General features: G+C 44.9%; 1 protein-coding gene across 1 annotated transcript in view; it reads right to left on the bottom strand.

The window, feature by feature from the left end:
* Positions 1-9,100: 9,100 nt before the first annotated feature.
* The window catches only part of SLC37A3 (solute carrier family 37 member 3), a 91,420-nt gene continuing 89,442 nt past the window's right edge, over positions 9,101-11,078 (bottom strand). Inside the window, exon 19 of the transcript XR_011486741.1 lies at positions 9,101-10,737. The gene's annotated coding sequence lies outside the window, so the exon portion shown is untranslated. The remainder of the gene's footprint in view (positions 10,738-11,078) is intronic.

Raw genomic sequence — 11,078 nt, 5'->3', positions numbered from 1 at the left:
TACACTCAAGACCAGCATCTACTTGTTGAGGAAAATTCTATAAAGTGTTCATTATTCCCTTTCTCATCCTTTAACAATTTTTTTTTTTTTCAGCACAAATCATACACATTTACTGAGAATTCTGGGACGGCTACTATCTCCTCTTAACTACAAGGCAGGGAACCAAGCAGAGAAAAAAAAAATCACCAATAAATCCCATGGCCCTGATACCGCTGGCTGAGCAAAGGGAAGAGGGTGGTTGCTCGGAGAAAGTTCTTATGAGGCCCATGGAGGTTTTCTGGGCTGGGTCTGCACTGCTGTGCGGTCACTTCTTTAGTGGTGGTAAGCGGGGACCACTCTCCAGTTGCAGCGCACAGGCTTCTCATTGTGATGGCTTCTCTCATCGCGGAGCACGGGGTGCACCGGCTTAGTAGCTTGGCAGCACAAGGGATCTTCCCAACCCAGGGATCAAACCCGTGTCTCCTGCATTGGCAAGCAGATTCTTTGCCACTGAGCCACAAGGGAAGCCTGCCAGTGGGGTTTGGAAGGAGGCATGTCGGAAGAAATCCCCTGACACCAGGGATGGCAGCTTGGGGTGAAGGCTGCTCTTTCCTACCAGTGGCTCCTCTATCCAATTTCTTGAAGGGGCTCCTTCTGGTCTGTGATGAGGTCTTCTTCCTGGAAGCTCCACAGGGCACCAAAGGACAGCCGAGTGTGGCCCCAGGTTGTAAAGAGCATCTTGGAGAGGGCAGAACTGCTCAGACTGTGCCCATTTTGCAGTGGACAGGGCTCCCACTTAGCTATGCCCCAAGCATCCCCCATCAGGGTGAAGAAGGAAGACCTTGGGCTGCTTCCTGCACATTTGCTGCAGGTTGGCAGGCCCCCACAGAGCTTCCTGAGGGACCTTCCCCACTTCTGCTGCCCAGTCCATGACCTTCCTCTGAGGGGACCTGGATGCTGCACCCAGGAAAGAGGCACATCCCACCGTTTTATTGAGTTGGCACCTCCTGGAATGGTGTCTGGTCTGTGATCACATGAAATATTCACACATAAGATGAGAAGCGTCCACCAGCCCTCTACCATTTGCTGTACCCCATAATTTATGATGTTCAAGTTCAACCCCAGAGAGCCCCCTCCCAGAGGAGTCCCAGAGACCTGCCATGATCTTGGCACACAGCAGACCCATAACCAAAAATGCCCCACCTAAACGCATCTTCAAAGTTCAGACCCTTGCTGGATACTCCATTTCTGCTGTTATTTATTTTTATTTTTGTTAATGTGAAATCATATATGTACGGTTTAAAAACAATCCTAAAGCCAACTCCCTAGCACTCATAACTCAGGTGAAGAAATATCACATTAGCAAAGCTTTGGGGCTTGTGTTAGTTTCCCATGATTGCTATAACAAATTATCCTAACCCAAGTGGCTTAAAACAAGGGGAATTTACTCACCTCCAGTTCTGGGGGCTACAAGTCTGCAGTCAGGGTGTCTGATGGTTCCTGAGGGAAGTCTTATCTTTTCCTGGCTTCTGGTGGCTCCCAGCAATCCTTGGCACTCCTTGGTTTGTCCCTGCATCACTCCAATCTCTGCTTCCATTGTCACCAGCCTCCTTCCTTCTCCTTTCTCTTATAAAGACACCAGTCATTTCATGGAAGCAACATAAATCCATCAGCAGAGGAATGGATAAAGAAGATGTGGTACATATATACAATGGACTATTATTCAGCCAGAAAAAGACTGAAATAATGCCATTTGCAGCAACAGTGGATGAACCTAGAGCTTATCACAGTAAGTCAAGTCAGTCAGACAGAGAAAGAGAAGTATGAATCTAAAGAAATGATGCAAACAAACTTATTTACAAAACAGAAACAGACTCACAGTCTTCGAGAACAAACTTATAGTTACCGGGTGGGGTGGGCAGGGGAAGGATGGGTGGAAAGATATTTAGGGAGTTTGGGATCTACATGTACACACTGCTATATTTAAAGTGGATAACCAACAAGGACCTACTGTATAGCACAGGGAACCCTGCTCAATGCTATGTGGCAGACTGGATGGGAGGGAAGTTTAGGGGAAAATGGATACATGCATATGTACGCCTGAGTCCCCGTGCTGTCCACCTGAAATCATCACAGAGTGTTAATCAGTCTGTGCTGTGCTGTGCTTAGAGGTTCAGTCGTGTCCAACTCTTTGTGACCCCCATGAACTGTAACCTGCCAGGCTCCTCTGTTCATGGGATTCTCCGGGCAAGAATACTGGAGCTGGTAGCCACTCCCTTCTCCAGGGGATCGTCCCGTCCCAGGGACTGACCTCGGATCTCCCGCATTGCAGGCAGAGTCTTTACTGTCTGCCACCAGGGGAAGTCCAGCACAGCCTGTTGTACAGATGCAGGCGCAGGGACGAGGCCTCTCTTTGCTGCATCTACTGCGAGAGTGAAAACCATTTTTAGCAACAGGCAGTTGACAATCCAGAGAATGTAGACATCGCTTGGAAGGGATACACAGGTGTTACAAAGGGCCCCAGAGGAGGCTGCAGAGGAACTTCAATCACATCTGTGTAGAACTCTGTCTCCTTAGAAAGAAAAAGAGGAGGCTCTGGGAGGACAAATGGTGGAGAAATAGGAAGGAAGCAGCTATGGTTTGGACTGTGTTGCCATGTACAGACTGTAACGGAGGGTGTAAGCCTGGCTTCTGTTTCAAGAAGAGGTGTGTGTGCCCATCCCCATCACTGCTGTCATCCAGGAGGACGGGTCTCTGGCTGAAATCTGGAAATTCTTGGATGAGGAAAATGTCAGCAGTGCTTAAAAGTATTTGAACCAGGAATTGCTTGTTCAGTGTCTCAAGTCCAGAGAGAGGAGTTAATTCTTAAAGGTAAAGACATTGGCCTTGTATCAACTTTAGGTTGTGCCTTTGATTCTGCAAGCCACAACAGTTAAAAGGATACCAGGACACTTTGGGATGGTATCTCAGTCTCTGAAAATTGAACATTTCAGCAGGCAGATGGAAATCTAAGAGCTGGAAATAACTAGATGGTGGATGATTCTTAAGACCTAATCCTAATATTTGAATGATGCAGTAAAGGCCTTCTGTTGAAGGATCAAAAGGACAGGGAGGTTAGGCTATTTGTGCAAAGTAACTCTGTGAGTGGGAAGCAGAACTGAATCTAAACCCAGGCAGGTGGGCTCCCAAATTCACACCCTTACCCACGTGCAACCTCTCCCTGCTGGTCTTCAGGTGGTGAGCCAGACAGATCGCTCCTCAGTGGGAAAGCCAGAAGAGTCCAGAGCTCAGCTGGGGTCAGTCATGGCTCCAGATAATCTGATGGTGCAGAAGATGGAGATCAAGCAGAAGAGGGCAAACCTGCTGGCAAGAGCACCAGTGTGCTCTCCCCAAGAGCATTAAGGGAAAGCAAGAAACTCAGGGCAGGTGAGGGTGGAGTTATCAGCCAGGGCTGCAGCAAAGAGCCCAAAGCTTTAAAAGCATTCAGGCCTCTGTGAACTATTGGGGTTTACAGGTAAGACATCGCTTGAGTCTAGCAAGTGCTGGTCTCATAGCTCCTTCCTACTGCACTCAGCTGTTCCTCGCCAGGCCAAGCACCACATCTAAGCTCCCACCTCTGGGTCTCTGTACTTTCATCCTCCATCTGGAACAGTCTTCTGCAGACATTCTTGCTCCCCTCAGGCCTGTGCTCCAAGGAGGCTCAGGGAGGGAATGTGCCTGTCTTCCCCACTTGCCTCTCTTCTTCACTCTCCCCTTGCTGTGTGGATGGTGTTTTCCAAAGATGCCACAGCAATTTCTTCCATCCCATGTTCTTTCTCCCACCCCTTGAATCTGGGGCCCCCCTCACCGCTCTAACCAACAGAATACAGCAGAAGGGATGCTGATCCAGCCTCCAGGCACGTCATTGCCCTGGCTGCCTCTGCTTCCTGCTTCACGGAACACTTACTCCTGGAGCGCTCCTTCTGGAGCCAAGCTGCCAGGCTGAGAAGCCTGGGCCATGTGGAGAGGCCACCTGGAGATGTGCCGGGCGGCAGCCTGGTCAAACTCCCAGCTGGCGGTCAACATCCACGGCAGCCAAACGAGCGAGGTACATCGATGTCCAACCCAGCCAGTCCTCCAGATGACTCGAGGCCAGTCCAACATCTGGCTGCACCCCATGGGAGACCCCCAGCAAGACCACCCTGATGAGCCAAGAACACCAAAGAACCATGAGAGAGACTACGAAATTGTTTCAGGCCACTGAGTTTCAGGGCTGTTTTCTTCTGCAGCAATAGTCATCAGGAATATTGACCCTTCCTAATTAGCTATCACAGCACCTCTAACCACCAGACATTATACAAGCTGTTTGTTTACTGTCTTTTTCCCCCTCTTGGTTTTGTTTACTACTATTCCTAATGGTTCATAGTTTTGTTGAGTTAGACAAGGCTGTGGTCCATGTGATCAGTTTCATTAGTTTTCTGTGATTGTGGTTTTCATTCTGTCTGCCCTCTAATGGATAAGGATAAGAGGTTTATGGAAGCTTCCTGATGGGAGAGACTGACTGAGGGGGAAACTGGGTCTTGTTCTAAAGGGCAGGGCCATTCTCAGTAAATCTTTAAACCCATTTTCTGTTGATGGGCAGGGCTGTGTTCCCTCCCTGTTGTTTGATCTGAGGCCAAACTATGGTGGAGGTAATGGAGATAATAACAACCTCCTTCTTCAAAAGGTCCCACCATGCACTTCTACACTCAGTGCCCCGACCCTGCAGTAGGTCACTCAATGAAACTAGGGGCCATGCCGTGTAGAGCCACCCAAGATGGACAGGTCACCGTGGAGAGTTCTGACAAAACGCAGTCCACTGGAGAAGGGAATGGCAAGCCACTTCAGGATTCTTGCCTTGAGAACCCCATGAACAGTATGAAAGGCAAAAAGATACGACACTGAAAGATGAACTCCCCAGGTCAGTAGGTGCCCAACATGCTACTGGAGATCAGTGGAGAAATAACTCCAGAAAGAATGAAGAGATGGAACCAAAGCAAAACCAACACACAGTTGTGGATGTGACTGGTGATGGAAGTAAAGTCCGATGCTGCAAAGAGCAATACTGCATAGGAACCTGGAATGTTAGGTCCATGAATCAAGGCAAATTGGAAGTGTTCAATCGGGCAATGCTAAGAGTGAACATCGACATTTTAGGAATCAGTGAACTAAAATGGACTGGAATGGATGAATTTAACTCAGATGACCATTATATCTTCTACTGTGGGCAAGACTCCCCTAGAAGAAATGGAGTAGCCATCATAGTAAAACAAAAAAGTCTGAAATGCAGTATTTGGATGCAATCTCAAAACAACAAAACAATCTCTGTTTGTTTCCATGGCAAACCATTCAATATCACAGTAATCCAAGTCTATATCCTGACCAGTAATGCTGAAAAAGCTGAAGTTGAACAGTTCCATGAAGGCCTACAAGACCCTCTAGAACTAACACCCCAAAAAGATGTCCTTTTATTATAGGGGACTGGAATGCAAAAGTAGGAAGTCAAGAGTTACATGGAGTAACAGACAAATTTGATCTTGGAGTACAGAATGAAGCAGGGCAAAGGCTAACAGAGTTTTGCCAAGAGAATGCAAACACCCTCTTCCAACAACACAAGGGAAGGCTCTACACATGGACATTACCATATAGTCAATACCGAAATCAGACTGATTATATTCTTTGAAGTCAAAGATGGAAAAGCTCTATACAGTCAGCAAAAACAGGACCAGGAGCTACCTATGGCTCAGATCATGAACTCCTTACTGCCAAATTCAGACTTAAATTCAAGAAAGTAGGGAAAACCACTAGACCATTCAGATATGACCTAAATAAAATTCCTTACGGTTATATAGTGGAAGTAACAAATAGATTCAAGGGATTAGATCTGATAGACAGAGTACCTGAAGAACTATGGACAGAGGTTTGTGACATTGTACAGGAGGCAGGGATCAAGACCATCTCCAAGAAAAAGAAAGGCAAAAAGGCAAAATGGTTGTCTGAGGAGGTCTTACAAATAGCTATGAAAAGAAGAGAAGTGAAAGGCAAAGGAGAAAAGGAAAGATATACCCATTTGATTGCAGACTTCCAAAGGATAGCAAAGAGAGATAAGAAAGCCTTCCTCAGTGATCAATGCAAAGAAATAGAGAAAACAATAGAATGGGAAAGACTAGAGATCTCTTCAAGAAAATCAGAGATACCAAGAGAACTTTTCATGCAAAGATGGGCACAATAAAGGACAGAAATTATATGGGCCTAAGGAAATAGCAATCCACTCCAGTATTCATGCCTGGAAAAATCCCATGGACCAAGGAGCCTGGGGGCTATAGTCCATGGGGTCGCAAAAAGTTGGACACGACTGAGCGACTTCACTCACTCACTCAACAGAAGCAGAAGATATTAAGAAGAGGTGGCAAGAATACACAGAAGAACTATACAAAAAGATCTTCATTAAAAAAAAAAAAAAACTTCATGACCCAGTTAACCATGATGGTGTGATCACTCACCTAGAGCCAGACATCCTGGAATGTGAAGTCAAGTGGGCCTTAGGAAGCATCACTATGAACAAAGCTAGTGGAGGTGATGGAATTCCAGTGGAGCTATTTCAAATCCTAAAAGATGATGCTGTGAAAGTGCTGTGCTCAATATGCCAGCAAATTTGGAAAACTCAGCAGTGGCCACAGGACTGGAAAAGTTCAGTTTTCATTCCAATCCCAAAGAAAGACAATGCCAAAGAATGCTCAAACTATCGCACAATTGCACTTATCTCACACGCTAGTAAAGTAATGCTCAAAATTCTCCAAGCCAGGCTTCAACAGTACATGAATCATGAAATTCCATGTGCTCAAACTGGATCTCGAAAAGGCAGAGGAACCAGAGATCAAATTGTCAACATCCGCTGGATCATCAAAAAGGCAAGAGAATTCCAGGAAAATATCTACTTTTGCTTTATTGACTATGCCAAAACCTTTGACTGTGTGGATCACAACAAACTGTAGGAAATTCTTAAAGAGAAGGGAATACCAGACCACCTGACCTGCCTCCTGAGAAATCTATATGCAGGTCAGGAAACAACAGTTAGAACTGGACACGGAACAACAGACTCATTCCAAATTGGGAGAGGAGTACATCAAAGTTGTATATTGTCACCCTGCTTATTTAACTTATATGCAGAATACATCATGTGAAATGCTGGGCTGGATTAAGCACAATCTGGAATCAAGATTTCTGGGAGAAATATCAATAACCTCAGATATGCAGATGACACCACCCTTATGGCAGAAAGAGAAGAACTAAAGAGCCTGTTGATGAAAGTGAAAGAGGAGAATGAAAAAGTTGGCTTAAAACTCAACATTCAGAAAACTAAGATCATGGCATCTGGTCCTATCACTTTATGGCAAATAGACGGGGAAACAATGGAAACAGTGACAGACATTTGGGCTCCAAAATCACTGTAGATGGTGAAAGACGCCTGCTCCTTGGAAGAAAAGTTATGACCAACCTAGACAGCATATTAAAAATCAGAGATATGACTTTGTCAACAAAGGTTTGTCTAGTCAAAGGTATGGTTTTTCCAGTAGTCATATATGGATGTGAGAGTTGGACTATAAAGAAAGCTGAGTGCTGAAGAACTGATGCTTTTGAACTGTGGTGTTGGAGAAGACTCTTGAGAGTCCCTTGGACTGCAAGGAGATCCAACCAGTCCATCCTAAAGGAAATCAGTCCTCGAAGAACTGATGCTGAAGCTGAAACTCCAATACTTTGGCCACCTGATGCGAAGTACTGACTCATTTGAAAAGACCCTGATGCTGGAAAAGATTGAAGGCAGGAGGAGAAGGGGTTGAGAGAGGATGAGATGGTTGGATGGCATCACCAACTCAATGGACATGAATTTGAGTAAACTCTGGGAGTTGGTGATGGACAGGAAAGCCTGGAGTGATGCAGTCCATGGGGTTGCAAAGAGTTGGACTCGACTGAGTGACTGAACTGAACTATACTCTTAATTGGCTTCCCAGATAGCACTGGTGGTAAAGAACCTACCTGCCAACGCAGGAGATGTAAGAGTTGCAGGTTGAATGCCTGGGTCAGAAAGACCTCCAGGAGGAGGGCATGGCAACCCATTCCATTATTCTTGCCTGGAGAATCCCTTGAAGAAAGGAGCCTGGAGGCTACAGTCCACAGAGTTGCAAAGAGTCGGACATGACTGAGTGACTAAGCACACATACATGAATTCTTAACACTTGAGAGCAGTGCCTGGCATGCAGCTGATGCTCAATAAATATTCTATAAATAGATGAATGAATCCAGGGAACTCCCTGGTAGTCCAGTAGTTAGGACTCTGTGCTTTCCCTGCTGAGGCCCAGGTTCAATCCCTAGTTGGGGAACTAAGATCCCACAAGCCACACAGCATGGTCCCCAAAAAAAGAACAGGCAAAAAGACGAATGAACCCAAAGACATTTTCCCCCAAATCACAAAGCAACAGTCAGTGTGATTCCATTAGTTCTCAAGAAGCCTAACACTGAGCACAGGCCAGGCATCAGATATGGTTGTATTTATTCACTCAGCAGTCATTTATTAAGTTTCAATTATGTGCTGCTTTCCTGGTGAATCAGTGGTAAAGAATCCATCTGCAAGGGAGGAGACACAGGAGATGTGGGTTTGATCCCTGAGTGAGAAGATCCCCTGGATGAAGAAATGGCAACCCACTCTGTTATTCTTGCCTGGAAAATCCCATGCACGGAGGAGCCTAATGGGCTACAATCCATAGGGCTGCAAAGAGTCGGACATGACTATGTGCTAAGCCCTACAGACAACAGTGAACTAAAACAAAAGTCCCTGCCCTCACTCTAGTCGGGGGAGACGGGCAACAAAATAAATAAGGAGATTACACTGCATACTAGAAGGATACAACTTGCAAAGAAGAAAAACAGAGCAAAGAAGAGGGAGACAGAGTCCTGGGGTCAGGTTGGAATGTTAAGTAAGTTGACTAAGTGTACATCAAGTCCCCTACATGTGGACAAGTTCTGTTCTGAGGGTGCGTTGGTAAGAACAGTTTGTTCATAAGTCCAACAAAATTAGTCTAGGTACTCAATTAACACAATCAGCTATTTAGTACTGTAATAGGTTTATAATACTGATACTTCTCACACAAATAATACCTAGAAAACAAACACAAAAAATAGAGAAGGCATTTTCAATCTTACGGCACAGGACCTTGAAAAGCAGAGTAGCACAGGACGACAGCCGGCTTACAGGGCCCGGCGTCACTGACCGGAGGAGGGGAGGAGGCGCGCGGCGGCCGCGCCGAGGGCATCAGCAGCCGTAGGGGAGCGCGGGCAGGGCTTGATGTTGTTGGAATGCATGTTCGCATCTTTGAAAGGTTGCAAGTTGAATGTCTGTACATGGAGGACCTCCAGTATTGGCTTGCTAGGGCTGCCAAAGCAAAGCACAAACTGGGTGGCTTAGACAATAGAAATGTATTATCTCACAGTCCTGGAGACTAGAACCCAAATAAGAGAGACGATTCTCTGTAAGTGCTTTGCATTTTAGGATAATGTAGGATGACTTTAATTTAATAAAAACAAGAACTGAAAAACAATGCTATAAAGTAACAGGATGAGATGAAAAGGGAGGTTGCAGAGCTAAGGAAATAAGCTGAAAACTGAAATACTATGATTATATATACAATAAATAAATTAGAACAGAAAATAATAAAATAATCACAGTTGAAAATCAAATTAGCATCTTGGAAGAGAGACTTGAGATAACAGATGCACAGGGAAAAGACACAGAGGCTGAAGAGATTAGAAAGAATGTGATAGAAGCCAGAGATGTTCTAACTTAAGGACATTTGATACCCCTTGTGTACAGATTTCAACAAAAGGAACTTAAAATTATTCAGAGATATAACAGCAAAATATCTGACTTGAACAAAAACTTAAAGATTGAAAAAGTCATGTATATATGTTAGGAAAACTTGTTTTAGTAAAACTAACACTGACATGTCCTATTTAAGATTCTGAACATCAGATTTAAAGGAAAAAAATTGTTCAAGTAATTCCCTGGTGGATCAGTGGACACCACACTCTCACTGCCTGGGGCCTGTGTTTGATCCCTGATCAGGAAACTAAGATCCCCCAAGCTGTGTGGTGCAGCCAAAAGCAAAAAATTATTCAGACATTCTGGTGGAAAAAAATAAAATAAAAACATCACTTTCAAAGGAGGGGGGGAAATCAAGCTGGTCTCAGACTCCCTTATAGTAACATTCAATGCCAGAAGACACAGTTGTTGTTCACTCAGTTATATCTGACTCTTGGTGACCCCATGGACTGCAGCATGCCAGGCTTCCCTGCCCTTCACCATCTCCTGGAGCCTGCTCAAACTCATGTCCATCGAGTCAGTGATGCCATCCAACCATCTCATCCTCTGTCATCCCCTTCTCCTCCTGCCTTCAATCTTTCCCAGCATCAGGGTCTTTTCCAATGAGTCAGTTCTTCACATCAGGTGGCCAAAGTACTGGAGCTTCAGCCTTAGTATCAATCCCTCCAGTGAATATTCAGGATTGATTTCCTTTAGGATTGACTGGTTTGATTTCCTTGCAATCCAGGAGATTCTCAAGAATGTTCTTCAACACCACAGTTCAAAAGGATCAATTCTTCAGCGCTCAGACTTCTTTATGGTCCAACTCTCACATTTGTACACGACTGCTGGTTTTTCCAGCAGTCATAAAACCATGGTTTTTCCTATGGAGAAGACACAGAGTTGATCTAAAAAGACCTGAGAGGAAAGTGTAACCTAAGAATGTCACATTCAATCAAACCAACATGGAAGCAAGAGGCAAACACTCTCAAACATGAAATAATTCAGAAACTATAGTCACTTCTTGAAAAAAAAAGTATTGATGATGAAATCTAGCCAAGAGATGAGTCAAAATAAAGAATTCCAGAATAGGGACATCACACAGAGGCATAGATGGTAGGCACTTAATCCACTTAAATAGAAAAATAGGATGTAAGGAAGAACAGTACAAACAAACACTGGGAGTGAGGAAAGGGGAGAAGGGAGGCAATGAAGCAGCATTATC

Source organism: Odocoileus virginianus, chromosome 1, assembly GCF_023699985.2.
Source record: "Odocoileus virginianus isolate 20LAN1187 ecotype Illinois chromosome 1, Ovbor_1.2, whole genome shotgun sequence".
Lineage (NCBI taxonomy): Eukaryota > Metazoa > Chordata > Mammalia > Artiodactyla > Cervidae > Odocoileus > Odocoileus virginianus.
The sequence above is the reverse complement of the archived record's forward strand: the minus strand, read 5'-3'. Positions and strand labels throughout refer to the sequence as shown.